Source organism: Oncorhynchus nerka, linkage group LG14, assembly GCF_034236695.1.
Source record: "Oncorhynchus nerka isolate Pitt River linkage group LG14, Oner_Uvic_2.0, whole genome shotgun sequence".
Lineage (NCBI taxonomy): Eukaryota > Metazoa > Chordata > Actinopteri > Salmoniformes > Salmonidae > Oncorhynchus > Oncorhynchus nerka.
The window spans coordinates 35,393,471-35,415,370 of record NC_088409.1 but is presented as its reverse complement, the minus strand read 5'-3'; the positions used below and the strand labels follow the sequence as shown (position 1 = coordinate 35,415,370).

The window sequence follows — 21,900 nt, the reverse complement described above, 5'->3', positions numbered from 1 at the left end:
TGCTTTCTTCTCTGAATTGACCACCACTGTCTATCTGCTCTAAATTCCTTCACACAGACATCAGCTCTCCTGTCTCATAGTCTGATAAATGAATAGGTCGCTACTGTTTTGGTATGATGAACAACTGACGTGTTGTAATTTCCCCTCCTATCCAATCCGCTTCGTCACAACCAGTTTGCAATATCTCTCTCCTCCAACGCCTCGATGCATCCCTCCTGTCGCTATAGGGCAGAGTTGTATCGGTGTTGGTTTGATCCTATCCTCCCCTGCTCCTCCTCTTCGTGATGGTAGTTTCTATTATGAGAGGGTCAAATTACTCCGCATGTCTGCAACTATACCTACTTTCTGCTATGATGATGCACGCTTGAAGAATAATTAAGAAGATTGAATTCTGTTTCACATCGACTGAGAATGTTTGTAAACAACTGAACCCGGGTCATTGCACGAGCTCCCTTCTGAAAGTAAGTAACGACGAGAGTTTGTTGTTTTATTGTGGGACTGACGCGTAGGCTATCGCGTGTGATGTTTTTGAAACGATGCACACACCGGTTTATATTTTGGAGAGTTATCTTTTATACATGGAAATATATGTATTCCCGCAATTTATGTATATTCATGCATTGACATGTTGTTCACTAATAAACATGTTATATACAACCCCTCACAGAGCTTTGAGAAAACAGCTGAACAGGGCACGCACGCGCATATCTGCATTACCAGTTAAAAGACAGGTAACAGTCTTGACATTGAACCACCACATTTGGTACACAAAAACATGTCTGTTCAGTACGTGTATTCTTCAGAATGCCGCGCGCGGTATCAACTTGTTTGATGAGAGAGACTGTCATTGTTTCTGAAGAGATGATAGTTTATGCTATAGCCTGTACAGTAGCCATACTAATACTGTATATAATTGTCCAGCAGCCTCGAAGTAGGCTGGTATGTGAAGTATAAGCTGTAAAAAGGATGACACGGGAACCGGGACATAATAATAACACGATACATGTTACTACATACCTACATGTGACACGTGAACATGGGATTGTATTACAATGGTAACATTATGTGCAATTATGCAATCCCCTATTATTCCTAGTCCTATAGACACAAGTTTTAATGTCAGTTCAATAATTCATGGTGGGAGACTGGATAGAAAGTTATGGAAAGCATTCGGTGAGGAATGTGATGAATGATGCCTGCCTGCATACACATTACTCATCACTGTCTGTCTGTTTGCCTGGCTGTCTGTCTGTCTGCCTTAAACACTAATTCGCCCTAATTATAGCCATCTGCTGCCACTCTTTATAGAGATAATATCCATCCACAGCAATCGGGCTGCATAATGCATCAAGGTAGCCAACAGCTGAACATGTGACATGCATGGAACTTGTACAGTATGTGTTTGTTTCAGTCATTGGTTATTTCTTTTCTACATGCACCCCATGCCATGGCATTGCCCCGGTTCCACTAAGGAACTCAAGACTCAAGGTCAAGACAAGCACCACAAGGGCAGACAGACCTTGGTCACAGTCACACTTCATTTGGATAGTCCCTATAGATCAGGGGTGTCAAACTCATTCCACGGAGGGCCTAGTGTCTGCTGGTTTTTGGTTATTCCTTTCAATTAAGACTTAGACAACCAGGTGAGGGGAGTTCATTACTAATCAGTGACCTTAATTCATCAATCAAGGACAAGGGTGGAGCGGAAACCCTCAGACACTAGGCCCTCAGTGGGATGAGTTTGACACGTGCTATAGATGATCTTTAGTTGGGCTACTCAAACTATCAACAAACTACTGAAACTCTTGATCCGCAACAATTTGCCACTGTAGAGTTACGGTTAGTGGATGGTTCAGATAGGGGTCTGTTAACATGAGTCAACATTACAAGCACCGTTACCATTCAAGTATAAGATACATAATGTAGTCTTTACAACTAAAAAAAATACATATTTTAGTCATTTAAATAACACTCATTCAAATGTTATACCATCTCTCAGCCTAAAGCTGCAATATGTAACTTTTGGAAATGTGTGTTATCAATCTATCATTGTCATTGAAAGCAAGTCAATCAATTAATCACATTTTATTTATAAAGCCGTTTTTAAATCAGCAGATGTCACAAAGTGCTTATACAGAAACCCAGCCTAATACCCCAAACAACAAGCAATGCAGATGTAGAAGCACGGTGGCTAGGAAAAACTCCCTAGAAAGGCAAGAACCTAGGAAGAAACCTAGAGGAACCAGGCTCTGAGGGGTGGCCAGTCCTCTTCTGGCTGTGCTGGGTGAGGTTTTAGGAGTACATGACCATTAAGGCCAGATCGTTCTTCAAGATGTTCAAACATTCATAGATGACCAGCAGGGTCAAATAATAATCACAGTGGTTGTAGTGGGTGCAACAGGTCAGCACCTCAGGAGTAAATGTCAGTTGGCTTTTCATAGTTGAGCATTCAGAGGTCGAGACAGCAGGTGTGGTAGAGAGAGTGAAGGGGGAGAGAGAGGGTGGACCACAGCAGGTCCTGGACAAGGTAGCACGTCCGGTGAACAGGTCAGGGTTCCATAGCCCCAGGCAGAACAGTTGAAACTGGAGCAGCAGCACAACAAGGTGGACTGGGGACAGCCAGGAGTCATCAGGCCAGGTAGTCCTGAGTCATGGTACTAGGGCTCGGGTCCTGAGGGAGGGAGGATGAGGGATAGAGTAGATATATTCTATGTGCCCTATTTCTATGCTTCCTCTTAAGTTTTGTTTTTGTGTCTTTTACTTTCGGTTTTGTACACCAGCTGAAAATACAATGATTCTCTACACTATACTTGCATGTTTTGTCACATAAACTGAAATTAGGCGAACCATTAGAATTTCTGCAACCAGTAAATGGGGGAGCTATTTCTGCATCGTGCATCTTCAACTCTAACACCTATTCCTCTTGACCTCAAATGGATAATTGACTTCATGCAATTCCAATTGGAAGATGTTTAGATCCAATCATGCTTTAGTTAACAAGATAAGTCATTTCAGACATTGGTATAATATAAGAGTAAGTAATTCTATGGGGCTAACGCACCTTCCATCCTGAGTCGCGAGTCAATGTGCTGTGATTATGCATGCTCTTGCTAGACTTGATTAAAACACCTACTCTCAGTGGGGTGCATCCCAAATGGCATCATATTCCCTATGCAGTGTACTCCTTTTTACCAAAAAGTAGTGCTATATTTATGGAATAGGGTGCCATTTGGAATGCAGACCACTGAACGCTGCCTGGTACAAAATGGGTTATTACTATCCGACTCCCTGTCTATGAAATTGGAAGCATTCTCATTTCTCAGAGCTGAAATGACAACAGTAGGCCTAAATCATCACTAAAGGCACTATAGCCGTGAAAACTACCTTGAGCAGTTGACAATTGAATCAGGAATGCACGTCAAAAAACAACTGAAAGCATAGGAGCTACAAAAACATGACTTTATGCTCACAGGTAACCATCACCTCATTCAGATAATGTGACAAACAGGCAGGGGCATAGGAATTTTCCTACAGGGATTTTTTTGGGGGGGAAACAGGTATTAAATGCTAATTTCTAGTGACTTTTGAGAAAAAGATACAGACAAATCTTAATTTACAGATGGGAAAATGTACAGGGCTAAGGGGGGCCTTGCAGAGGGGCACTTACACTGGTACAGTCCAATCAGTCTAAAGACCAGGGCCATTCATACTATACTGAATACCAGTGTGACTGTTAATATGCATATATTTAATTAAACTACCATGTTGTACTCTCTGCTACTATATGATTCATTTTCTATTTTCTACCTATTTTCTACCTGTTAGGTTGTTACTACTGCTACTCTACATTCTGTATGGTTTGAAACTTCAGTTATTATACTGTAATGATAACCAGCAACATACACAGTTAAACTGTTTTAATAAAAGAAAGTAGGCATGAATGGTCATACTGAAATTAATCAATCGCCACTCTACACAATTAAAATATAATATACAAAAATATATATATAATATCATCATGGCTGCCTCGCTCCTGGAAGAAGTTAACACATCCAATACACCCTCTAGACTTAAGCTGCTATCATTTCATCAGAGATCATATAAGATCATTCAGGCTGATTCACACAGATCATCAGCCTATTAACTTTATGAGCATGGAGAGTCACTTCTCAGTATCGTACCTGTTGGTTTGTGGCCTCTCTCTCCCTTCCTCTCAGACTGTCTGTCTGTTCATGGTTGTCACTGATAACACCAAACAAAGTCTTAACACATGGAACACACCTTCATGACCCATATTCTCTGACGAAATGAAAGTCTGAAGTTGAAAGCACTCAAATTGACCAACTAGTTTGCCAGGGGTGGTGTGTGCTGTTGCCAAGAACCTTACAGTCCTTTGCACATCTTTGAAAAAAAAACTCTTATGTCCTATCTTTTCTCTCTTCTTGACTGGTGGCATTGTGAACTTGATACCCTATGATGAAGACTAAGACAGTGATTGTGCAAGTAATTCTGTAGCTAGCAAGTGTTCTTGGCTTCAAAACATTCACTGTTTTTCACTCCTGCTTCCAACACTGAAGGGGACATGTCCTCCCCCCCAGCTCCTACGCCCTTGCAGACAGGAATTTATAGACACACCACGTCAGGCAATACTATTCAATGATCATCAGCTCCAGTTTCCACTTTTAGACGATGATTAAACATAGATGCATTAGGATTGTCCTGCTGGGTTTTTGATCCTCTGAGTGTATGAGTGAGAACCACTGGCCTGTAAAATCCTGTGGGCTACGCCATTTTTTAAAATCCGTTATTTTACCAGGTAAGTTGACTGAGAACACGTTCTCATTTACAGCAACGACCTGGGGAATAGTTACAGGGGAGAGGAGGGGGAGGAATGAGCCAATTGTAAACGAGGGATTATTAGGTGACCGTGATGGTTTGAGGGCCAGATTAGGAATTTAGCCAGGACACCTCAGAGAGTCAGGACACCCGTTTAACATCCCATCCAAAAGACGGCACCCTACACAGGGTCACTTGGGATATTTTTTAGACCAGAGGAAAGAGTGCCTCCTACTGGCCCTCCAACACCACTTCCAGCAGCATCTGCTCTCCCATCCAAGGACCAACCAGGACCAACCCTGCTTAGCCTCAGAAGCAAGCCAGCAGTGGTATGCAGGGTGGTATGCTGCTGTTTAATACATTTCAATCAATCAGTCAGTCAGTCAACCAATCAACTTTTTTTATAGCGGTTTTTATTACCAGTGCACCTGTGCTTGACCTAAAATGTTCTGCAGAATTCCATATGATGTTATTTGGTAAGACAGCAACCCTGTGCCAATGTTGGTCACTGTCTGACTGTGCGTTAGGATTCTGCTCTTTTGCCAACACTGAAAGTGCTAGATTAAAGGATTTACTTTCGACTGCTTTTTCAGTGTTGAGTCATGATGCTTGCTGCTGTGTTTTATCCTAATGAAAAGAGCAGTTCAATTTTACTTAGAGGGATGGGGAGCGAGACATTAAAACAGCAAGAAAAGCACTCAAATAATGACAAGAGAAGTGACTGAATGAAAGAAAGCAACTGCTTTCTGTTTTGATTACAGGAAATGCACATTTAATTTCTTCTCTGTGACAAAACCATTTACAAGAAAGGCATTCTCTCATTATTGCTTCATGAGCCTTCTGGCTTTAAACCCCCTAACACGTCTCAGTTTTTGAAAACCTTGGGGATAGAGAAGAAACCACATTTAAGGGAAAGGGGATACCTAGTCAGTTGTCCAACTGAATGTATTCAACTGAAATGTTTCTTCCAAATTTAACCTGAATCAGAGAGGTGTAGGGGGCTGCCTTAATCAACATCCATGTCTTGGGGATAACAGTGGGTTAACTGCCTTGCTCAGAGGCAGAACAATAGATTTTTACATTGTAAGCTCGGGGATTCGATTCAGCAACTTTTCGGGTTATTTCCCCAATGCTCTAACCACTCGGCTACCTGCCGGCCCAGACAACAGTCAGGTTGACACAAATCTCAAAAAGGGATACAGTAGATGCCATCCACTGCGAACCAATTGCTCGACAAAAATAACAATTGAATTCCTCAACTCATCTGAATTCCTCAACTCATCTGAATTCCTCAACTCATCTGACCCTCAACTCAATCCCTTAACTCATCTGAATTCCTCAACTCATCTGACCCTCAACTCAATCCCTTAACTCATCTGAATTCCTCAACTCATCTGACCCTCAACTCAACTCATCTGACCCTCAACTCAATCCCTCAACTCATCTGAATCTCTCATCTCAACAGACCATGCATTAATGACCACAAGCTCTATAGACAATAGCTCTATACAGAAATAACCAGCTTTGTGTTACTTGAGTTATGACAGACAGGCAGGGTTTATAACAGCTTTACATACATACTACGTACTGCCCACAGTAAACCGCATCATGGGAATAGTTGTGGCTTACAGAGGATTAAGCACAGCCAAGCTTATGTAAACACAGCCCATTGACCCCACAGCCACTCCGCCCCTCCCAGACCGGCCTGTACCGGCCCATACCGGTCACTCACCCTCTGTCTCTGCCAGGCCTCAGCCTATAGACAGACTATCTAGGCTATAATGGCACCCTATGGGACCAAAACAGCGAAGAAGTTTAGCCTCACACTTCAACGCTCTTAGTTGTTGCGGAAATTGACCCGCTATGTCTTTACTTGCTGTATGCAAAGTCACCTAGCTGAGTCCACCTGTAAGGGCGCATATAATTAACTAAATTGTGTAGACTCTTGGTGAACCTGATGATTAATATGACAGGTAGCTGACATGATAAATCACAGGCTGGTGTTATGTACAGTAACATGATGGGTTGATGTTGTAATGCTGGCCGTCAACCGTGTTGTCATGAATCGCACAGCACTTAACCAAAATGAACAGTCCTCAGAGCCTTCAGTTCTGCTTTCTATGGCTTCACCAACCAATTGAATCATGCTTTTGGAACAAATCAAACAATTAATTTGATGGAAGTAGGCCCCAAGAGCATTTGTCCCTGTCAGTTTAATATAATTTTGTATAATGAGTCAGCCTGTACTGAGTTGATGTCTCTAACTTGCAATGACAGTGTCCTACCACCTTGCCAGGAGCTACTGCTGCTCTATGTCTACAGCTGAGGTTGTGTCCCTAGTTACAGATCTGAACTCCAATGATTGGCTGTGGCTAGAGATCTGAACTCCAATGATTGGCTGTGTCTAGAGATCTGAAGTCCAATGATTGGCTGTGTCTAGAGATCTGAAGTCCAATGATTGGCTATGTCTAGAGATCTGAACTCCAATGATGACTGTCTAGAGGGCTGAACTCCAATGATTGGCTTTGTCCCTACCAGAGATCTGAACTCCAATGATTGGCTTTGTCCCTACCAGAGATCTGAACTCCAATGATTGGCTTTGTCCCCGTGTCGTTATCAGAGCACCAAGGACTGGTAATAGATATACTGTAGTGGGCATGTGTCTGTCTGACCCTGCTGTGCTGAAATAATACACTCAAAACATTATTTGTGTATTTTATTCATTAATCCATAGTTAATACAGTCCCATAATGTTTTGCATGCCAGTAGTCAAGTTTTCAAGATATTGAACTTTCAAGAATCAAAGTGTCACTTGTCACATCAAAGTGACATTTTAAAAAAAATCCTTAACCTTGAAAACTGGACTGCTGACATGCAAAACATTGTCTGCCTGTGGGGTTGTTTAGTGGAAAATACAAATAGCGCTATCACATTCTTAAAATCATTCTTGAATGTTTTTTTGCTATTGATCTTTAAGGGGCAGTTTCCTGGACGCATGTTAAGCCTAGTCCTGGACTAAAAAGCAAGCTCAATGGAGAATGTCATTACTTTCCAACCTCATTCATTATCTCCAGCTCCATCCCAGTATCCACCAGTGGCGGTCGGTGCCGTTTATGATGAGGGGGGACCATTTTTTCCCCCATGAGCATGGCCTTATTTCTATTACAGCATATTGGATGAATGTCATTCATATTCCATTCATCCAGTTCAATGTAACATAAGTTTAGGCTACTACATTAAACTAGAATTGTCCCTATACCTATCATGAGGTTGCTACAACCTAGCCTATGATTGAAAGTTTACAACGTAGGTGCACACAGGTTTAGGGTGTATTCATTAGTCCAACAGTTGCAAATTAGAGTTTCTATTGGACAAATTTGGGTTTATCCCCGTTTCGTTCCGTTTTCTTTCGTTTAAGAAACGTTTTTCAGCAGAATTGGCGGAATGAATACACCCCGTATCACATGTAAACACAGTTCACTTTCATAGCAGCCACGTTGTATTCCTTCTCGCATCAATACGCCTTCCTCTCACCTTTTCCCTATGTTTGTGGACTTCAATGCACAACACATCAGCTGTATAAGATCAGGCAAAAATAACTTTAAAGCCAAACCATATCATAACCTCTACACACTGCCTACATTGTTGTCACCATATTAGCTAAAATAACATCACATCCAACATAGCTAATAGAACTAATGCGTTAGTAAATGCACTACAATCATGCAGTACAGTAGTGTACAGTCAGTAAGCAGTTTAGCAATTACACCGGCTGGCCCAGGTGGCAATAAATGAGTAAAACCAAAAGCTTACCTTAACTTGGAAGGGTTCCAGTGTTGTGTTGGATAGTAATAGCCAGCTAGCTAACTTAGCATCCATCTGTTGGAGCTGGGTGTTTGAGTAAGTGAAACTGAAAGTGAAAAACAATGACCAAATCTCTCTCTCTCTCATCTCCTTCATTTTTGAAGAAATTGATTTGTTCAAAACTGTTCAACTGTTTTCTCTCTCTCAATTTGAGTCAACAACTCACCACATTTTATGCGCTGCAGTCTATGCTTTCAGTACTAGATTAATTTGATGATCCTTTGATTGGGTGGACCATATGTCAATTCATGATGCAAGAGCTCTGATAGGTTGGAGGACGTCCTCTGGAAGTTGTCATAATTACTGTATAAGACTATGGAAGGGGTGAGAACCATGAGCTTCCTAGGTTTTGTATTGAAGTCAATGTACCCAGAGGAGGAGGGAAGCTAGCTGTCCACCGGCTACACCATGGTGCTACTCTACAGAGTGCTGTTGAGGCTACTGTGGACCTTCATTGCAAAACAGTGTGTTTTTTATCAATTATTTGGTGACATGAATATATTTAGTAAATTTTTATCTAAAAAGGCTAACTTTTTTAATGTTTTACCCTTTTTATTTTTATGAAATTCACTGAGGTGGATGGTCCTCCCCTTCCTCCTCCGAGGAGCCTCCACTGGTGTCCACATGTGAAAACGGCACATTTCTATGTTTTGTAGTAACAAATATAAAGTTAAAATGTTCTACCTGAAAACATTAAAATAAACAGTGATTTTAAACACTGAGATTCACAGTGACGTGGAGAGCAAGAAAATGGCCTCCCTCTGGCTAGAAACTTGTTGCAAGTTTTGAAAATCAAAATTTCAAAAAATAAAATGATGACGACATAGGGAAGGATATTTTAAGACTTTTCTTCCTAGCTTTTTAACCACAGATGGTAGAGATGCGCCATTTTCACATAATAGTATGTAGACACTGGTATGGCACGAGAATGAGGTTGAAAAGTGGTGGAATTTCCCTTTAATATGTGAATTCATTATCATTTTTTGTGTGTTTTGTACAACTGTTGTTAATGGCACAGTTATGTGTCGCAGTTTTTCTTCTAAACCAAAAGAGCCAAAAGTAGCTTTTATAACATAGGCCTACTGCGTCCCACAATAGTTTTTCATAACACCGTAGGCTCAGTCATTGACGCTGCTGTCATGTCTCCTTCAGAATAAGACCCATCAACCATTCTCGAAGACGTTGCTTTGGTCTGAACATAACACTCACGGGGATAACATGAATTAACTTAACACCAATAAAACAACAGTGTGCTCGTAGAGGATGAATAATAGAGAATGCTGTTTTTGAATGACCTATCAACCTTGTAGAATTCAAAGATGCATCATTCTGCTTTCTAGTACAGTATGCTTTCACTGTGTGACCCCAATGAGGATTTAGTCGCTTTGCCACCTTTTGTTTCTCCGAAAAATACATGGCAGGTTTATTTAAATACAGTTTCATGTGTCTTCATTCTTAAAGAATTTTCCACTATAGTTTGGCGTTAAAAAAAACAACGTTATATTGTTTTTGCTTTTGAGTCTAGCTAAATGTCCACATAAGTCCACTTTTGGCAGACATGTTCACATTGCTGTTAAACTCCTGTATTATGATCCAGATTAGCAGAGCTGTTATGTAAACGCTCACAATGTGTCTTTACAGGTTCACAATTCAATACATCATTATTGGATTGTGTTCAAATAGTAGTTTATAACCTATTAAATGACTCAAGCATGTAGCTTTATACATTTACATTACATTTAAGTCATTTAGCAGACGCTCTTATCCAGAGCGACTTACAAATTGGTGCATTCACCTTATGACATCCAGTGGAACAGTAGTGCATCTAAATCTTTTAAGGGGGGGGTGAGAGGGATTACTTTATCCTATCCTAGGTATTCCTTAAAGAGGTGGGGTTTCAGGTGTCTCCGGAAGGTGGTGATTGACTCCGCTGTCCTGGCGTCGTGAGGGAGTTTGTTCCACCATTGGGGGGCCAGAGCAGCGAACAGTTTTGACTGGGCTGAGCGGGAATTGTACTTCCTCAGTGGTAGGGAGGCGAGCAGGCCAGAGGTGGATGAACGCAGTGCCCTTGTTTGGGTGTAGGGCCTGATCAGAGCCTGGAGGTACTGAGGTGCCGTTCCCCTCACAGCTCCGTAGGCAAGCACCATGGTCTTGTAGCGGATGCGAGCTTCAACTGGAAGCCAGTGGAGAGAGCGGAGGAGCGGGGTGACGTGAGAGAACTTGGGAAGGTTGAACACCAGACGGGCTGCGGCGTTCTGGATGAGTTGTAGGGGTTTAATGGCACAGGCAGGGAGCCCAGCCAACAGCGAGTTGCAGTAATCCAGACGGGAGATGACAAGTGCCTGGATTAGGACCTGCGCCGCTTCCTGTGTGAGGCAGGGTCGTACTCTGCGGATGTTGTAGAGCATGAACCTACAGGAACGGGCCACCGCCTTGATGTTAGTTGAGAACGACAGGGTGTTGTCCAGGATCACGCCAAGGTTCTTAGCGCTCTGGGAGGAGGACACAATGGAGTTGTCAACCGTGATGGCGAGATCATGGAATGGGCAGTCCTTCCCGGGAGGAAGAGCAGCTCTGTCTTGCCGAGGTTCAGCTTGAGGTGGTGATCCGTCATCCACACTGATATGTCTGCCAGACATGCAGAGATGCGATTCGCCACCTGGTCATCAGAAGGGGAAAGGAGAAGATTAATTGTGTGTCGTCTGCATAGCAATGATAGGAGAGACCATGTGAGGTTATGACAGAGCCAAGTGACTTGGTGTATAGCGAGAATAGGAGAGGGCCTAGAACAGAGCCCTGGGGGACACCAGTGGTGAGAGCACGTGGTGTGGAGACGGATTCTCGCCACGCCACCTGGTAGGAGCGACCTGTCAGGTAGGACGCAATCCAAGCGTGGGCCGCGCCGGAGATGCCCAACTCGGAGAGGGTGGAGAGGAGGATCTGATGGTTCACAGTATCGAAGGCAGCCGATAGGTCTAGAAGGATGAGAGCAGAGGAGAGAGAGTTAGCTTTAGCAGTGCGGAGCGCCTCCGTGATACAGAGAAGAGCAGTCTCAGTTGAATGACTAGTCTTGAAACCTGACTGATTTGGATCAAGAAGGTCATTCTGAGAGAGATAGCGGGAGAGCTGGCCAAGGACGGCACGTTCAAGAGTTTTGGAGAGAAAAGAAAGAAGGGATACTGGTCTGTAGTTGTTGACATCGGAGGGATCGAGTGTAGGTTTTTTCAGAAGGGGTGCAACTCTCGCTCTCTTGAAGACGGAAGGGACGTAGCCAGCGGTCAGGGATGAGTTGATGAGCGAGGTGAGGTAAGGGAGAAGGTCTCCGGAAATGGTCTGGAGAAGAGAGGAGGGGATAGGGTCAAGCGGGCAGGTTGTTGGGCGGCCGGCCGTCACAAGACGCGAGATTTCATCTGGAGAGAGAGGGGAGAAAGAGGTCAGAGCACAGGGTAGGGCAGTGTGAGCAGAACCAGCGGTGTCGTTTGACTTAGCAAACGAGGATCGGATGTCGTCGACCTTCTTTTCAAAATGGTTGACGAAGTCATCTGCAGAGAGGGAGGAGGGGGGAGGGGTAGGAGGATTCAGGAGGGAGGAGAAGGTTGCAAAGAGCTTCCTAGGGTTAGAGGCAGATGGTTGGAATTTAGAGTGGTAGAAAGTGGCTTTAGCAGCAGAGAGAGAAGAGGAAAATGTAGAGAGGAGGGAGTGAAAGGATGTCAGGTCCGCAGGGAGGCGAGTTTTCCTCCATTTCCGCTCGGCTGCCCGGAGCCCAGTATGTGTTTCATTTGAAGGGGTAATTCAAGTAACATTTATGACCTCACATATTCTTCAACCTTATTATACTGACTTGGCAATAAACAGTCATAGGATGTAGGCCTCCTGAATGGTGCAGTGGTCTAAGGCACTGCATCACAGTGCTAGCTGTGCCACTAGAGATTCTGGTTTGAGTCCAGGCTCTGTCGCAGCCGGCCGCGCCCGGGAGACCCATAGGGCGGTGCACAATTGGCCCAGCGTCGTCCGGGTTAGTGGATAGTTTGGTGGGGAGGGATGTTCTTGTCCCATCGTGCTCTAGTGACTCCTGTGGCAGGCTGGGTCGCAATGCATGCTGACATGGTTGCCAGGTGGATGGTGTTTCTTCTGACTGGTGTGGCTGGCTTCCAGGTTAAGCTGGCAGGTTAAGCAGGCATTGTGTCAAGAAGCAGTGTGGCTTGGCTGGGTTGTGTTTCGGAGGATGCACGCCTCTCCCAAGTCCGTATGGGAGTTGCAGGGATGAGACAAGACTAACTACCAATTGAATACCATTAAATTGGGGAGGAAAAAGGGTTAAAAAAACAGTCATAGGATACATCCCAAATGGCACCATATTCCCTATATAGGGCTCTGGTCCAAAGTAGTGCACCATGTAGCGAATAGGTTGCCATTTGGGACAAAGACATAGTGGCTGGCTGTAACACCTACCCTAGATCAGTGGTCACCAAGGCATTCCTAGTTGATCACCAAACATTGTAGAAAAGCCAAGGATAAAGCTCCTATTCATTTGTATTTATTTGTCTTGCGCGGTTGTCGGAAGTGCACTCAATTCAGAAGCCCTGTGCATGCTGGGTAGGCAGTGTTCCCATTTTGAACCATTTCATTTGTCTGAAGGGACAGAGAGACTGTCAAATAAGAAGAACATACTGTTTATGTTTTTATTCAACACTTTTAAATACATAAAACGCTCTTCTCCCTACTTCCACTCTCACCGCTTCTGCAATGAATGAGTAGCCAAGTGTATCGATAGCCCTGCATTTTTATTATTAGCAGTTCATCATGTCCATTTTAATATTGAGGAATATTGAACTTTTTCTGATCATAGGAACTAAATTAATTTGTGCATAAGGCAGAAATGATGCGGTGCGACTCAAGTTTAGCCATCAGGTGGAGGACGGTGTCCCCCTCTCTCTGGTCAGTCTCACCGGAGGAAAGGAGAGAGCAGGGACTATTGCTGAGTGAGTGAGTGAGTCAGTGAGTCAGTCGGTCAGTGAGTCAGTCAGTCAGTGAGTCAGTGAGTCAGTGAGTCAGTCAGTCAGTGAGTCAGTCAGTCAGTGAGTCAGTCAGTCAGTGAGTCAGTCAGTCAGTGAGTGAGTGAGTCAGTCAGTGAGTCAGTCAGTGAGTGGAGGGAAGGAGGGAGGGGAATGGCCGGAGGGGTGTGTGTTGAGCACAGTCATTGGGTGTTGAGAGAATGCTGCAGCAGGCAGTCATGACAAGTGATGTGAGAACAACAAACTAATTAACTAGCACTAGCTAGCTACTTACTTCTCCCTCATTATTGTTTTCCTTGTTCGTTGTATCCGGACTGCACCCAGTCCTACCAATCATAACTAGAGCCAACGCAGCAAGGGAGAGAAACTGAGAAATAATCATCCAACAGGTTCAGAGAGAGGGATCCAACAATGTGCTTTCTCTCTGGGTATGTAGTCAGGGCTCGAAATGACGGGTGTCCCATTGTCCCCGTGACGATAAAAAAATATGTCTGGGGCAGTTCAAACAAACTCTGGGACAGTTCTGGAACGATAGATCCAAAATTCCTACAGATACTGTACATACATTTTTTTTAAAGAAAGCAATGACGCTAAGGCAACAGATCAGAACGTTTAGCTCAGAATATTAATAAACTATTATTTGTTCACATTAGAAGCACAGCGCATGCGCACACGGCAGTAGGCTATGCGCGAATGTTCCAAAATGCAATTAGCGGGAACACACTGTTCTAAAAAGTGCACCGCACAAGAGAGCGGTTTCATGTGACATAGATGAAAATATCTGTCAGAAATGTAGTAAGAGGGGAGATCTAAATATGCAGCAACTAGCATTGGTTGCTAATATGACTAACTAGCATGGGTTGCTAATATGACTAACTAGCATGGGTTGCTAATATGACTAACTAGCATGGGTTGCTAATATGGCTAACTAGCATGGGTTGCTAATATGACTAACTAGCATGGGTTGCTAATATGACTAACTAGCATGGGTTGCTAATATGGCTAACTAACATGGGTTGCTAATATGCCTGCTGGACAATGAAAGAAAGTTGATTTGAAAACCAAAAGAACAATAGAAAATTCTGGTTTCAATGATACAAGGAAGTGTTTATAAAATAATTCCCTCAACATATGGTCTGATTTAAAATGAAATAAAACCAGGTTTTAAACAGTTAAGTTTATGGTTAAATAGTTTCAAAATGCTGATTGCCTTGCAAGGTGGCTGATGTGTGCAGTGTGCTACAGTCACTGGCCTTTCTCTCTGCTCTTGTGACCATTTGATCAGAACGAACCGTGCCTCGAGTATGTCAAGAGAATCAAGCCTTCAAAAGTTCATGTTAATTATCCTACGTTATAATTGTCAAACATCACTGGCTTTTAGCCTATTTATCTAGGCCAGTGGAGGCTGCTGAGGGGAGAATGGTGTTTATACTTGCGTACTATTGTACAGAAGACCGTGGTACCTTCAGGAGTTTGGACATTATTTTTCTGAGGTCTTGGCTGATTTGGAGGCACTGAGTTTGAAGGTAGGCCTTGAAATACATCCACAGGTACACCTCCAATTGGCTCAAATTATGTCAATTAGCCTATCAGATGCTCCTAAAGCCATGACATCATTTTCTGGATTTTTCCAAGCTGTTTAAAGGCACAGTCAACTTAGTGTATGTAAACTTCTGACCCTCTGGAATTGTGATACAGTGAATTATAAGTGAAATAATCTGTCTGTAAACAATAGTTGGAAAAATGACTTGTGTCATTCACAAAACTATAGTTTGTTAACAAGAAATTTGTGGAGTGATTGAAAAATGAGTTTTAATGACACCAACCTAAGTGTATGTAAACTTCCGACTTCAACTGTACATTGACAAACTCTAAGGCCACTACAATTGATGTTTTGGTCTGCTTCTCTCTCTAGTGTCATCTCCCGTCTGGATTACTGCAACTCGCTGTTGGCTGGGCTCCCTGCCTGTGCCATTAAACCCCTACAACTCATCCAGAACGCCGCAGCCCGTCTGGTGTTCAACCTTCCCAAGTTCTTTCACGTCACCCCGCTCCTCCGCTCTCTCCACTGGCTTCCAGTTGAAGCTCGCATCCGCTACAAGACCATGGTGCTTGCCTACGGAGCTGTGAGGGGAACGGCACCTCAGTACCTCCAGGCTCTGATCAGGCCCTACACCCAAACAAGGGCACTGCGTTCATCCACCTCTGGCCTGCTCGCCTCCCTACCACTGAGGAAGTACAGTTCCCGCTCAGCCCAGTCAAAACTGTTCGCTGCTCTGGCCCCCCAATGGTGGAACAAACTCCCTCACGACGCCAGGACAGCGGAGTCAATCACCACCTTCCGGAGACACCTGAAACCCCACCTCTTTAAGGAATACCTAGGATAGGATAAAGTAATCCTTCTCACCCCCCCCCTTAAAAGACCTAGATGCACTATTGTAAAGTGGCTGTTCCACTGGATGTCATAAGGTGAAAGCACCAGTTTGTAAGTCGCTCTGGATAAGAGCGTCTGCTAAATGACTTAAATGTAAATGTAATGTCATACCTATATGATTTAATGTTGTATATATATTGTAATATGTACATGTTTTATATCCCATTGCATGGATAGACAGTTGTTGGTTGGTTGTCTCCTGGCTCAAGTCTGAGGCGTTTTTGCTGACTCTGAGTTATTCTGACATCCAGTTGTTGACACACACACACACACACACACACACACACACACACACAGTCTTGTATATCTGACCTTGTGGGGATACACAATTCAGTCCCATTCAAAATCATATTTTCCCAAACCCTAAACCTAACCCTAACCCTAACAGTAACAGTAACCCAAAAACCTAACCTAACCTAAACTTAAACCTAACCCTAAACCTAACCCTAGCTCATAACATTAAAACTAACCCTTGCTCCTAACCCTTGCTCCTAAACCTAATTCTAACCCTAACACTAATTCTAACATTAACCCTAAACCCCCTAAAAATAGCATTTGACCTTGTGGGGACTAACAAAATCTAAAAATGTTGTTTGTTTATTATTGTTTACTACTTCTGGTCCCCATAAGTATAGTTAAACAAGTCCACATGAACGCACACACACACACACACACACACACACACACACACACACACTCAGGAGAGGGAAATAAGATGCCCTTGGAAAATAACGGCCTTCATACATCTACTGTACTGTATTAAGAAAACATAAATATAGGAGTCAAAAATGATGGAAAGGGTGTTTACTCTGTCTGCAGTAATTGACTGAATTTCCATAATCACCTTGTGTTTCCTGCCAAGCTAATGTGACCTCTATTAGTGTGTGAGTGCGTGCCAACTTGTGTGTGCCAGAGCCTGGGTATTAGATATGAATTAGAGGGGGAGAGAAATGTAAACGAAAGAAGGAGAGAGAGAGAGAAAGAGAGAGAGCTTCTGTCCCCAACAAAGGGCTCACAGAAGCACTTAGATATTCTGCACAGATTCTGTCAGACTTGGGCCCTGACAGTAAATCTCAGTAAGACCAAAATAATAGTGTTCCAAAAAAGGTCCAGTTGCCAGGACCACAAATACAAATTACATACATACTTTGGCCTAAACATCAGCGCCACAGGCAACTTCCACAAAGCTACGAACGATCTGAAAGGCCTTCTATGCCATCAAAAGGAACATAATATTTGACATACCAATTAGGATCTGGCTAAAAATACTTGAATCAGTTATAAAACCCATTGCCCTTTATAGTTGTGAGGTCTGGGGTCTGCTCACCAACCAAGAATTCACAAAAAACACCAAATTGAAACTGTGAACAATGTAAAACACCAATTAATGCACGCAGAGCAAAATTCGGCCGATACCTGCTAATTATCAAAATCCAGAAAAGGGCCGTTACATTCTACAGCCACCTAGAAGGAGGCGATTCCCAAATCTTCCATAACAAAGCCATCATCTACAGAGAGATGAACCTGGAGAAGAGTCCCCTAAAGCAAGCTGGTCCTGGGGCTCTGTTCACAAACACAAACAGACCCCACAGAGCCCCAGGACAGCAACACAACCAAATCATGAGAAAACAAAAAGATAATTACTTGACACATTGGAAAGAATTAACAAATAAACTGAGGCAGCTAGAGTGCTATTTGGCCCTAAACAGAGAATACAGAGTAGCAGAATACCTGACCACTGTGTCTGACCCAAAACTAAGGAAATCTTTGAGTATGTACAGAGCATAGCCTTGCTATAGGCATACAGCATCTGGCTCTCGAGAAGACAGGCTATATGCAAACTGCCCACAAAATGAGGTGGTGTAACGAATCTCTTCGTCGTCTGAGGAGGAGTAGGAAGGATCGGACCAATATGCAGCGTGGTAAGTGTCCATGTTAATTTATTCGACTGAACACACAAAACAAAATAACAAAGCAAATGGAAGAAACAAAACAGTTCTGTCAGGTGACATACACTAAACAGAAAACAACTACCCACAAATCATAGTGGGAACACAGGCTACCTAAGTATGGTTCTCAATCAGAGACAACGATTGACAGCTGCCTCTGATTGGGAACCATACCAGGCCAAAAGGTGAAATACAAAACATAGAAGAAAAACATAGAATGCCCAACTCACGCCCTGACCAAACTAAAACAGAGACATAGAAAAGGAACTAAGGTCAGGACGTGACAGGTGAAAACTTCCTAACCTCCTGCCAAATGTAGGACCATATTAGAGACACACATTTCCCTCAGATTACACAGACCAACAAAGAGTTCAAAAACAATTACATTAAACTCCCATATCTATTAGGTGAAATACCACAGTGTACAATCACAGCAGCAAGATGTGTGACCTGTTGACACAAGAAAAGAGCAACCAGTGAAGAACAAACACCATTGTAAACTCATATTTCATTATTTTCCCTTTTGTACTTGAACTATTTACACATTTCTACAACACTGTATATTGACATTTATTATTTTGGAACTTGTGTGAGTGTAATATTTACTGTTCACCTTTGATTGTTTATTTCAGTTGCTTTGGCAATGTAACCATATGTTTCCCATGCCAATAAAGCCCCTTGAATTGAGAGAGAGAGAGAGAGAGAGAGGGAACATAGGACTGGGACACTGCTGCACATGGGTCTAACTCATTTTTTAAATTTAAAATTCACCGTTATTTAAGCTGGTTGAGAACAAGTTCTCATTTACAACTGCAACCTGGTCAAGATAAAGCAAAGCAGTGCGACACAAACAACAACATAGAGTTACACATGGAATAAACAACCGTACAGTATGTAGATGTTATAGGACATTTTAATAAAGGCTATGTAAAACATTTTTATTCCTGAACTTTTAAATTTGTATCTAAGGTATTGAGATAGCAATGAAACTAGATAGCAATGCACATACAGCACTGTGTGGGTGACAAATATTTACATGGTTTTGTCCCCTTTGTTGGTACTGTATCCCTGTGAGTTTGTAGCTTGCAGTTGTGACAATGCTTACGGTAGGATCTATCTGTATCCAAGCCTCTGTCAGGCTTTAGTATAACAGACCTTATAACTGGCTCATAACCACTGGGCTGTTGGGTGTCCTCCGTCAGTCCACCAGGCAGCTTTCAACAGAAGTGCTGACCAGCAGTATTATCGACCAACAATAATACCTGCTGTCCTGTCTGTCTACCTGTGTGCAGTTTACCCACACTGCTAAGCATGCCTGGGTTCAAATAGTATTTGAAATAGAGTATTTGCTTTAGCCTGCCTAGAGTGTCAGGTGGGTGGGGTTTGCACTTATTTTGGTTCCATTGCAACAGGCAAGATCAATCGAGCACAGCTAAAGTATTTGAAATGATTTCAAATAGTATTAGCAGTTCTTGCTGCTAAGGGATTCTCTTCAATGCATTATCTGACTGTCTGCTGTTTGTGTTTGTCAGGACACTCTGCCCGCTCTGAGATAGTTTCACTAAAACACAAGGCTGGCTTAATGAATGAATTAATGTGGGAAAGTAAACCACTTATCTCAGACAAGGTCCCTAGTTACTGTACCTCCTACCACTCTGTTTCTCTGGTTTAAGTCCCAACCTTTCACCTTCTATTACGTCAGGAAAACGGTGTAAACTGCTATGAAACTGATCAACACATGTGTTTGTGTTCATGTGCGTATCTGCCTGTGTCCTTGCCTGTCTGTCTGTCTTGTACGTGCGTGTGTGTGTTCAATATTAAAACCCTTTTTTAAGTGTGTTGGAGGATTTTGTTTCCCCTGGCCCTTCAGAAAGATAGTCTTGAGCGTTATTTATATTTTTCAGAGATATGGCTCCAGTTCATCCGTAAAGCATTTTCTGGGTAATCATTTTAAAGCTCTACAACACTGTGATCAATGGAGGATGAGTCAAAACTAAATTGTGCAACTCTTTGAAATTGCTCCACTTTTCTCTTTATTTGCTGTGTACTGTATTCTCTCACAGATTACAGCACAATGTGAGATGAAACGTTGTATAATAACATCATTTCTCTCTGCAGCATTTATATATCTTCTTATTATACGTGCATTCAGAAAGTATTCATACCCCTTGACTTATTCCACATTTTGTTGTGTTACAGCCTTCATTCAAAATGGATTAAATAGATTTTTTCCCATCTACCCGCAATATCCCATAATGACAAAGTGAAGACATTTATTGAAAATGAAATACAGAAATATCACATTTACATATATATTCACAATTTTTATTTTTTATTTTACATCACCTTTATTTAACCAGGTAGGCCAGTTGAGAACAAGTTCTAATTTACAACTGTGACCTGGCCAAGATAAAGCAAAGCAGTGCGGCAAAAATAACAACACAGAGTTAGTTACACATAAATAAACGTACAGTCAATAACACTATAGACAAATCTATGTACAGTGCGTGCAAATGTAGAAGAGTAGGGAGGTAAGGCATACCATAGAGGCAAAATAATTACAATTTAGCATTAACACTGGAGTGATAGATGTGCAGATGATGATGTGCAAGTAGAGATAATGGGGTGCAAAAGAGCAAGAGGATAAATAACAATATGGGGATGAGGTAGTTGGGTGTGCTATTTACAGATTGGCTGTGTACAGGTACAGTGATCGGTTAGCTGCTCTGACAGCTGATGCTGAAAGTTAGAGAGGGGGATATAAGACTCCAGCTTCAGTGATTTTTGCAATTTGTTCCAGTCATTGGTAGCAGACAACTGGAAGGAAAGGCGGCCAAAGGAAGTGTTGACTTTGGGGATGACCAGTGAAATATACCTGCTGGAGCACGTGCTACGGGTGGGTGTTTCTATGGTGGCCAGTGAGCTGAGATAAGGCGGGGCTTTACATAGCAAAGACTTATAGATGACCTGGAGCCAGTGGGTTTGGCGACGAATATGTAGTGAGGGCCAGCCAACGAGAGCATACAGGTCGCAGTGATGGGTAGTAAATGGGGCTTTGGTGATAAAACGGATGGCACTGTGATAGACTGCATCCAGTTTTCTGAGTAGAGTGTTGGAGGCTATTTTGTAAATGACATCGCCAAAGTCAAGGATCGGTAGGATACGAGGGTATGTTTGGCAGCATGAGTGAAGGAGGCTTTGTTAAGAAATAGGAAGCCGATTCTAGATTTAATTTTGGATTGGATATGCTTAATGTGAGTCTGGAAGGAGAGTTTACAGTCTAACCAGACACGTAAGTATTTGTAGTTGTCCACATATTCTAAGTCAGAATTGTCCAGAGTAGTGATGCTGGTCAGGTGGGTGGGTGCAGGCAACAATCGGTTGAAGAGCATGCATTTAGTTTTACTTGCATTTAAAAGCAGTTGGAAGCCACAGAAGGAGAGTTGTATGGCATTGAAGCTCGTTTGGAGGTTTGTTAACACAGTGTCCAAAGAAGGGCCAGATGAATACAGAATGGTGTCGTCTACGTAGAGGTGGATCAGAGAATCACCAGCAGCAAGAGCAACATCATTGATATATACAGAGAAAATAGTCGGCCCGAGAATTGAACCCTGTGGCACCCCCATAGAGACTGCCAGAGATCCGGACAACAGGCCCTCAGATTTGATACACTGAACTCTGTCTGAGAAGTAGTTGGTGAACCAGGCGGGGCATTCATTTGAGAAACCAAGGCTGTTGAGTGTGCCGATAAGAATGTGGTGATTGACAGAGTCGAAAGCCTTGGCCAGGTCCATGAATACAG

General features: G+C 42.8%; 1 protein-coding gene across 1 annotated transcript in view; it reads left to right on the top strand.

The window, feature by feature from the left end:
- Positions 1 to 340: 340 nt before the first annotated feature.
- Positions 341 to 21,900, top strand: part of LOC115140936 (oxidation resistance protein 1-like) — a 231,135-nt gene continuing 209,575 nt past the window's right edge. Inside the window, exon 1 of the mRNA XM_029679436.2 lies at positions 341 to 461. The gene's annotated coding sequence lies outside the window, so the exon portion shown is untranslated. The remainder of the gene's footprint in view (positions 462 to 21,900) is intronic.